This window comes from Sciurus vulgaris (genome assembly GCF_902686455.1).
Source record: "Sciurus vulgaris genome assembly, chromosome: 11".
Classification (NCBI taxonomy): domain Eukaryota; kingdom Metazoa; phylum Chordata; class Mammalia; order Rodentia; family Sciuridae; genus Sciurus; species Sciurus vulgaris.
The window spans coordinates 68819385-68829572 of NC_136472.1; the positions used below are offsets into that span (position 1 = coordinate 68819385).

Sequence of the window (10188 nt, forward strand, 5' to 3'; positions counted from 1 at the left end):
TTCAAAAGTCTCAGTCCATGGTCAGCTGACTCCATAGCTCTGGGTCTAAGGTGAGGCAGAAAAACACGGCAGAAGGAAATGTCTGAGGAAAATTTCTCAGGTCATGACAACAGGAAGCTGAGAGAGCTCTGCTCGTGGGGGTCAAAATATAATTCCCAAGGACACGACCCAGTGCCCTGCCTCCACCAGCTGTACGCTACAGTGACCTCCTTGCTAATCCATCAGTGCATTCAACCACTGATTATAACTCTTCTAACCCAATCATCATCTCTAAATTTTCTTGCATTTCTCATATGCATGAGCTTTCATGGGACCCAAAACATCCAAAACACAATATTTCATCAGAATTCACACTCCGGTTAATCACACACTCAGAAGTGAGGGGCCTTGGAAACCATGTCTGCCTTGTTTACAGTGAAGCACCAATAGGTTATCAACACCTCCATCAAGCCCATACCTCTTACATATACAAACCCATATATATGCATGCCCATGTGCCAGCTCACACTTTCAGGTATGTAGCAGGGCCTGTGCCTACACAAATCATGTGCTTTGAGTGACTACTCATTCCCAGAATGATTATATTGCTAATTATGCATACTTACAGCAAATAATTCCCCATTCTTTCACACATATACAAATTTAGACACATATATATACACTCACTTGTAAGTACTGTCCCTTACATATATATTTATTATTATACCTCTCAAATACACATATTAATATACATGAAATGTCAACCGTTATTCAAATTACATGAAATATTCTTTCATACATAGATACATAGAAACCCACTAACAAAATGTAGAGGTATACAGATAAATTCACACATATATAATCCCAACAAGCACCTGCTTGCACATGCATTCAAATTTCCCCTTTGCATTCCTGTATACAGAGGAGAACGGAATGTTAGGGGTTAATGTTTCCATTAGAAGCTAATGGAAACATTAGCTTCTACTCTCAGAGGGAACCAGTGTGAATACAAAGCAGTGGGAAATAGAGGGAGGGAGGGAACCAATGATTGGGGAAGGGACAGACTAGACATAGTCCTATAAATAGACCATGATCTGAGGTTTCTGCCTAAGGCTAAATCCCAGGGGCTCTTTAGATGTGCCAGTGGCCATACTCAGCTTGGTCAAAGAGCAGAGCTCAGGGTGAGTTGTTAATGTGACTATCTGCACCACAGGCACATGGGCACCTCTTCCCTTCCCACACAACAGTGGGACTCACTGTCTCCAAGCACCTGGAAGGCAAAGAGATGTACTGTGCAGAAGGCCTGATGCACAGGGAGCCCCAGATCCAGAAAGTCATGACCGGTGGACTTCACTCTGAGGCGGGGAGATGAATCAGCGCTCCCATTCTGTTCTCCAGGGAGATCAAGAAAGGTAGAAAGGCTGCTGCTATACACAAATCACTATGAAGGAGGGTGCCGTCGGAACCCCATCTGATCTACACCTCAGTTTCAGATATCCTAGAGCGAGAAAACACTGTACAGATTTCCCAAAGTTATTCTTCAGCAAGATTTCAGCCGCTTATCACTATCACTTCACTGCCTTCAGCAACACAGCTGACCATGGGTATAACTACTTCTACACAAGAGAGAAGTAATTGAGCCAAGGGTACCAGAGAAGGGAGTCAAGACATACACTCAGATGAAAGCTGAGTTGTACTCAGTGTGAGAACATTGTTCTATAACCAAATTTCCTCAACTGACTACTACGAAGACGGTTTGCAAGTTATATTTTGAGGAACAGAGAAATGTGGATTCAAAGTTCAAATTGAATCATCCTAGCTCCGAATTTAAAAGCATATAACTTAATTTTAGCTTTCAATATGTATTATGCTAATAACAATTCTTTCTGGAGTGAGGGATAAAATGAATATTTTAATAGCAGGATAGAATAGGTTGAATAGCTAGTTTATTGGGGTTTGTATTGGATGAGCCATATCTTCTGAAGTCTAACTGATCTGCACCAAGAGAATTAATCTTTTCCTTCTGTTTTGAACAGAAGTTTTGGGCAAGAAGGGAATTATAATTTTTCTTTTTCTACAGTTTAGATAATGCACAGTTCCCTCTTTAAACCCAACAACAAACTAATGAGCTGTGCCGCTCTTGTTTGGGAACCTCACATGCTGGACAAAAACGACTAATAATTGGTCAATACGTATATACTAAGCCTGACTTGTAGCCTTAAATCAGCCTGTGTTCAGTTCTTAAGTCCAAAAGGAAAAGGGCACAGGGATTTCTGAGAGTGAAGACACTAGGTTCCAAGGAACATTAGGAAGAAACTCAGAGAGAAAATACAGCCTTTTGTCCAGGGCCCTATCTCCCATTTCAGACGTAGTTCTAAGGTCCCCCTGCTCCTGTATCATCACCCAAGCAAGAAAGTCAGAAGGAAGATAGAGTCAGAAGAATCAATGAGGAAAGCTGAAAGACATCAGTTAACAGGGGAGCTCTGGCCTCTGCAATAATAATTTGGAGAAGCATAGGTATGAATGGAGGGGAAGACAGAAAGTAGATTTTGAAAGAGGCTGTACCATGTAGGCAGCTGAAATATGGTGTGAAAGAGTCAACTGCTCACATGGAGGGTAGAACAACTGAGTCTTCCACCAAGGCTCATGGGAAAAAACCAATAAAGATATCTTCCAAGACACAGATGCTAGCAGGCAATGCTGGATCTGATCCAGTCTCCAGTTCAGTGAAGGAGCAGTGGTCCAGGATCCAAAGGCAGATCTGTCTCGAATTCAGTACAAAATTGTACACAACCCTTCATTTCAGCCTTTGTCAAAATAAGGCAGCCATCTCTGCCTTACTCAGCCAGGATGGGAGTCCCAACCACTCACTATGTAGCAGCTGATCAAAGATCATTATACACCGTGAGAAACTGGACCTCTAGGTGACACCTTTTTCAGCATCTGGTGCAGGATTGAGGATGATGTAAGTATGTTTATCTAAGTTGCACTGAGGCTCGGGGACTGTGTCCCCACAATGTGAGAGTAAAATAGAGGTGGCAAAAGGCATGCCTGGAGGAAACCTCTGACTCCAACAGAAAATCTAATATTGGGATGACAGGTCAGGCAAAATCAATCAAACTGAGGTCTAGGTGCCAGTATGTATGTATGTATGTATGAAGGTGTATTTATGAATTGTTGCCATGCTCTAGAAAGAGGCATCTGTTTTGAGCTAACCTATAGCCCTTGTCAAGGCAGACTGGTAAAATTTCTGGTGGAGAGGAAGACTTAGAAAGTCTGATTTCCATTTCTCTCATACTATTATAAATCTAGGAAATATTAAAAAGAGGCTAGGCCTATCTATGATGTTATAGGCACAGTTTGGGGGAACAATTCAGTTTAGGAAAATGAACCTTTGTTAGTTCCCACAGGTGATGTATTAAAGGGGATTGCAAATTATATTCTTCTTGCCTAGGTATTTCTGCTTTGCATAGGTTAAGAACAAGGCTTTCAAAACAGGACTACCATAATTAAGATTAAGTAGTGGAAAGGTCCTGGGTATAAAAAAAGTCACCTTTGTCCTTATGGATTGGCAGTAATTGCATCCACCAGAGGGATCAAACAGTACAGTCAATTCATGTAAGGCAAGTGCACAAAAATGGTGCTCACAGTGTGCTCACGGCAGCAGGCCACCTCCAGCGTGACAAACAGATATGACTATCATGTACTCAAAGTGGGCTCAAGATGGATCTATCTTGATATTGCTATGAAATTGTTATTCAGGTAATAATCTTTTACCACCGGATAAGGGCATTTGTTATGTCCTTCAGCAAGAGTTTATGAAATCGTACTCTGTACCAAGCACACAGTTGCTAGGGGTAGAGTTTGAAACTGACCTCAGGAAAAATGTAAGAATTAGAATAACCCTCAGAAAACAACAACCTACACAAACCCAGCTTCCAGCCTATTTCCATACGTAAAGTATTTGAATACAGGAACACACATGCATATGTAATGGCTATGGTGGTTTTTGTACTACAATGGGTAAATGAACTTGGTTCAATGGGCATCATGTGACCTAGAACCCCTAAAATGTTTATATTCTGAACTTTTACAGAATGTTTTCTGACTTCAAATCTAGAAAGTGACATATACTAAAAGCGATACATAATTACATGTGCACAAATCTTCCATCATGTATCCTGAAGCTCAAGTTCTTATGGTAATTGTCTTGGAGTCCACGATATCACTCACCATCATTATATAAATTCCTATGGTCCTTTAAGCTAAGCTACCTTCTGACCCTGGAATGTTGTCTGAGAAATTTAAGAAAGGGATCAAAAAAAATCACATATGGGAAAGGTGGAGCAATCATTTAGTTGTAAAGAATACAAGGACAAAATTATTTTGACTTTATCTATCATTATAGATTTCATATAGGAGATTCTATGTTTACGAAAGTATGGACTATTTAAGAAATAATTACACTTTCAGCTAGTGTGTTGTAAACCCATTTTGAATAACAAGTAACATCATTTTATGTTGCACAATTTTATTGCTTATAAGAGTAGTTATTAGTTATTATTTAACAGTTTTTAATGAGCCTCACTGCCCTATCAACCAAATGTGGAATCAAAAGTCCTATAAATAATAATAATTTCTTTGATTGTTATCACCTGCAGAGAGTAGATTACCTTCACACCAGAGAAAATGGTATCCATCCCCTGATGTGGGCTTCAGGAAACAGTTTCTTCTCATCCTGTGTCCTTCATCCTGCTTGGAATCCCAGGACTGGAGGCTGCCCACTTCTGGATCGCCTTCCCATTCTGTGTCATGTATGTTGTGGCCGTAACTGGCAATATCACCATCCTGCACATCATCAGAACTGACCACACCCTGCACCAGCCCATGTACCTCTTTCTGGCCATGCTGGCTCTCACTGACCTGGTCCTCTCCTCCTCCACACAGCCTAAAATGCTGGCCATACTCTGGTTCCACGCTCGTGAGATTGAATATCATGCCTGCCTCACGCAGGTGTTCTTCATCCATGCCTTTTCTTCTGTGGAGTCTGGGGTGCTCATGGCCATGGCCTTGGACCGCTATGTGGCCATCTGCTTCCCGCTCTGGCACTCTAGTATCCTCACCACCTCTGTGGTGATCAAACTGGGGGCGGCCGTGATGATGAGAGGGCTGCTGTGGGTGAGCCCCTTCTGCTTCATGATCTCCAGGATGCCCTTCTGCCCCAACAAGGTCATTCCCCTATAGATTATTAAGGCAAAAACATTATTTTACATGATTGATAGAAGGAGAAGTGGGCACCCTTAAAAGGAATTCTCAAAATCGCATCAAATATCTAAAAGCATATATTTTATTCAACTTGCAATCTCTATATAAAAATAGAATTTTAGAAACAGAAATAAATATAAAAACATACATGAAATCATTATTTATACAACCCAAAAGGAAACCTTTCAAGTATTCTCCTTTAAGAAAGTAAATGAAGAAATGTGGAATACATAATCAGGTTGTATTCATTTTATTTGCAACAAAGGTATCTGATAAAATATCAAGCTGTAATATTCAATAAAAAATGTCACCCTTAAATCTCGAATACAATTCTGATGTGGAATGCACTTGTATAGAAAGTAATTCAGTAAATACATCCAAATACTAATAATAGCTACTTGGAGTAGTAAGTCCTGGGGCATTTGAATTTTCTTTTCGCTCTTTAACATATTTTTAAAAGTCATCCTCAATTGACGAAGTTTAATTTCGCTATTGAAAATAGTAAAATAATAGCAAAAGCATAAAGAAAGCATCAATTCATTCCAAAGTCTAGGGAATGGAGTGAGCAATCTGAGAGAATGAGGCATAGATTAATACTCACAAAATCTTGAAAATCTAGATACATCCACATGTAAAAACTTCCCAGATCAAAAATTTGGGGGACTGTTAACAATAAATATTAAGTGAGCTGAAGTTTTGGCCTCTTGTCTCCAATCCCCTGAGGATGATGTATTTCATAATGAAGGAGAAGTTCTAGACATGAACAAAGGAGAAAAATTCTCTTCCTAACCCAAAATATTATATGATTTCAGATGACTGGAGAGTCACTAGAACTTTAATACCATTTCTTAAGTTTCCTTATTTCCTTATGCATTAACATTTTATTCTGCTTTTTTGTTCTATTTAATTATACATGAGAGAAGAAATGCATTTCAACTCATTGTACACAAATGGAATACAACTTTTCATTTCTCTGGTTGTACATGATGCAGTCATACTATTCATGCAATCATACATGTCCATAGGGTAATAATGTCCATCTCGTTAGACCATCTTTCCAAACTCCTTTCCCCCTCCCATCTCCTCACTCCCCTCTGCCCAATCCAAATGTCCTCCAATCATTCCTTACCACCACCCCTGATATGTATCAGCATCCTCTTATCAGAGAAAACATTTGGCCTTTGGTTCTATTGGGATTGGTTTATCTCACTTAGCATGATATTCGCCAACCATGTTCATTTACTTGCAAATGCCATAATTTTACTCTTCTTTAAGTCTGAATCATATTCCATTGTGTATATATACCACAGTTTCTTTATCCATTCATCCATTGAAGGGCATCTAGGTTGGTTCTACAATTTAACTATTGTGAACTGAGTTCCTATAAACTCTAATGTGGTTGCGTAAATGTGGTATGCTGATTTTAAGTCCTTTGGGTATAGGCCAAGGAATAGGATAGCTGGGTCAAATAGTGGTTCCATTCCAAGTTTTCTAAGGAATCTCCACACTGCTTTCCAGAGTGGTTTGCATTCCCTCCAGCAATGTATGAGTGTACATTTTCCCCCCAACATCCTCTCCAACACTTACTGTTGCTTATATTCTTGATAATTGCCACTCCAATTGGAGATGAAATCTTAGAGTAGTGATCTAGTCTGTTAGTAATGCTTTCTACTGAGTTTTTAATTTGGTTTACATGTTCCTTCGTTTCAAGGAATCTCTTTTTTTCCTGAGTCTCTCTTTATCAAAGTAATCTTTTGCTTTCTGCATTTGCTCTTTTAACTGTTTTTTAAAATGATTTTTTGTTGCCTGCATTTGCTTTGTTATATCATCCTTTACTTTGCAGATCATTTTAATTATGAACATTCTGAACACTTTCTCTGACATTTCTTCTACTGTGCTTTCAATGGATTCTATTAACATAGCATCTTGGTTTGCTTGGTAAATTCTCTTCCTTTTTTATTCATGTTGTTTGAGTTTTCCCCTCAAGCAGTGTGGATCCAAGTTCTTACAGTCTCTCCCCTATAGATTTATCATTATATTAACAGCACCCAATGTAAATAATATGCAACCTTAAAACAAATAGCCTCTATTAAGACACTAACAGTTTTGTTGCAATAAACAGAAAGGTTGTGTTTGATTATTATCTACAACATAAACATTAGGTTTATGCTAAGGTCTCCAATTTCTCATGGTGGACAGAGAGAGAATAGCAGAAGGGTGTAAGAATGTGATGTTAATGAGGTAGGAGATGAGAATATAGAAGTGTTAGTGAAAGAGGAATTAAAAGAAGTTGGTTATTAGCAGGAGAAAAGAGAGAAAGAAACTCTGAGAAGACAGATAAATAGGAAGAAAATAGAGCAAGTAAAAAAGAAAAGGAAAAAACACATAAAAAAATAAAATATCTACCACCACACTGTAATACACTATGCAAATGTCCCAGTCCTCAGTAGTCTGAGGCATGAAAATTACCTGATTTCAAAAATGCTGGGGACGTGAGAGCAGGCAAAAAAGTAAAAGAAAAAATGGAGGAATAAAGAGAAAAGTGTCTTGAAGGAAAATCAAAGAATTATTTCTGTTGGATTTCAATATCTTCTCTACCTCTCTTCTCATCTGATAGGTGGGGTTGTCTGTACTTGTTGTTAACTCGACCCTCAGGATGGTGATGTTACTAATGTGGGAGGATTGGACTTGGAGGCGAGACTCCTGGAGGTAGGGTAGAGCAATTGTAGTCCTGGAGGACTGCAACCCAGGACTCTCCTTTGGGGTCCACTCATGTGACATAGAAGCCTGGTTTTAGCCTCTTCCCTCACTTGCGGATCCCACAATTCCTGGCCTCTAATTTAGTCTCTAAATACTTTATCTTCTGCCCCTGCAATTTCAACTTCCCAATCAGGAACCTCTCTCCACAGAGGTCTTGGGGGCTGATGCTGGGACCTGTGTGCCTGACCAGGAAAGCTTTTCTGTTCTGGGCATATCAGGGCCAGGTGCTGAGAGCTGTGGGCCAGCCGTGAAGCTGCAAGTGCTGGCCCATGTTGGTGGTTAGAATGTGGTTGGGAGACGGGACTTAGGAGCCGGAGGGCCCTGGTGATTTCCAAACCGGCAGAACCAGGTAGTCAGTGGATGCTGTATTGGGAAGGGAGTCATGGACCAGGATAATGTTGGGTCCCAGAACGTGCTTCCTGAGTTGTCTCTGGGATCTCTACAGGTGCTGGGCTGGTTGACTGGATGAGCCAGGATCAAGATGCCCTCACACCCTTTTCCAAACTACCAACTCCTTGCAAGTCTCTCTCCTGCCTCTGCAGCTAGACGGTGGCTATTAACACATGTAGCTGGGATATCTCAGATGTAACCAAACCTACAGAGACTTTTGTGATTTTTTTCAGGTTCTGGCTGTTATCCACAAATGGAAGCAGCCATTTCCCTGATTGGTGGTGGTCGGTGGCAGCTAACCTGTAGGTACCTTGATCTTGGGCTTCTAGTCTCTGGCCAGTGTTCTAAATGGATGCTGCCCAAACTAAAGATGGTAGTGGCAGCAGAAGAAGTAACCCAAGATGGTGGCACAGGTGTCCCAAGATGGAGGCAACTGCTTTCAGAGATGTAGCAGTGAGGGCAGGCTGTGCAGTGATGGTAGGCAACCTATCAAGAGATGCAGTGCTGTGGCAGGTGGTGCTGCAGCAGATGGCTGATTCCAGGCCCTGACCAGTGTCCCAAGGTAGAAGCTACACATGGAGAGGGGCTATGGAGACTGCTGCAGTGTCCCAAGTTGGAGACTGCCTTGCGTTGGTAGATGGGGTACTGCATTATGGCAGTATCCATGAGGTGGCCTAATTCTGCTTTAAAAGTCTGTTTCCTTTTGAATTTTGCTCTTAAATTGTTAAAATTTTCACCATTCTTTCCTACCAATGCCATTAGTTAAGAAAGTCCCAGAATTCAGGGTCTTATGTTACTAAAACTAACATTAAAGGAAGGTGCTGTGAGAGGAATCAGGAAAACACTTGCTTTTTCTAGAAGAAACAACTGATCAGAAACTGAAAATCTCCCAATTAAAGAACGGGTATTCTAAAAACCTTTTGCATACATCCCAAATTTTATAATGTAGGGGACCATGATCACTGTATCAGCAAATTAGTTAATGTGAGATTCTTTTTCTTTTTAAAATCGGTTATGTCACTGCATAACTTACTAAAATAAAATGCACAATGAATTGATAAAATACAGCAATCAGTACACAATTTGTTGAGTTCTAATACTTGCATGGCGACCATCTCCTCAATCAAGATAGAGAAGGTCTCTATTACTATATGTCTTTGACTGCCTCTTTGTAGGGAGTCAGCTCCACTCCACCCCAATCAGGGAAAAACTGCTGTGATTTTTATCACTATAGCATAATACTAATGACCCTAGAACTTGTCTGGTCTCCTGTCTATACTTGGGCTTTGCTCTTGCTCTCCCTGCTCGCCCCCCTGTTCTTTGGTAGAACAGACTGGCACCCACTCACCATCCTCAGGTCTCAACTAGTCTCACCTTTTCAGAGAGACATTTCTTAATTCACCTTTCTTAATGAGGCAGTTACTCTATTTCCCATTAGTAAGGTGAGCAGAATTATCACAGGTCCTCTCTAACCTCAAGTAAGACTTGCCTTACTATAACCATAGTGACGGCGAGAGGCCAGACACACTCTTGATGAAGACAACTTCTGGTAAGTCAACCTCCTGTAGGTTGTAAAGATTACTGGAAGCCAAGTTATGATCTCAGAGCTCAGTTCTAGCATACTTTTCAAAGAGGCTGCTTTGTCAGCCTTGTCTACTCTGACAACACTCAACGTAGTGCTATTTGCAAACATTTTTCAAGTAACATGTACCCAGTATTCTGCTTGGTGCCTGGGCCCTAGAGATAAAGAGTTCAGAGCTCTTCCTTAAAATCTCACCGCTATGCTACCATAGC

At 40.5% G+C, this 10188-nt stretch overlaps 1 pseudogene across 1 annotated transcript; it reads left to right on the forward strand.

Annotated features, from left to right (window-relative positions):
• Positions 1 to 4685: 4685 nt before the first annotated feature.
• Positions 4686 to 5223, forward strand: LOC306639874 (olfactory receptor 52R1-like; annotated as a pseudogene). The gene has a single exon. The product of its transcript is annotated as an olfactory receptor 52R1-like (transcript).
• The last annotated feature ends 4965 nt before the right edge of the window (positions 5224 to 10188 follow it).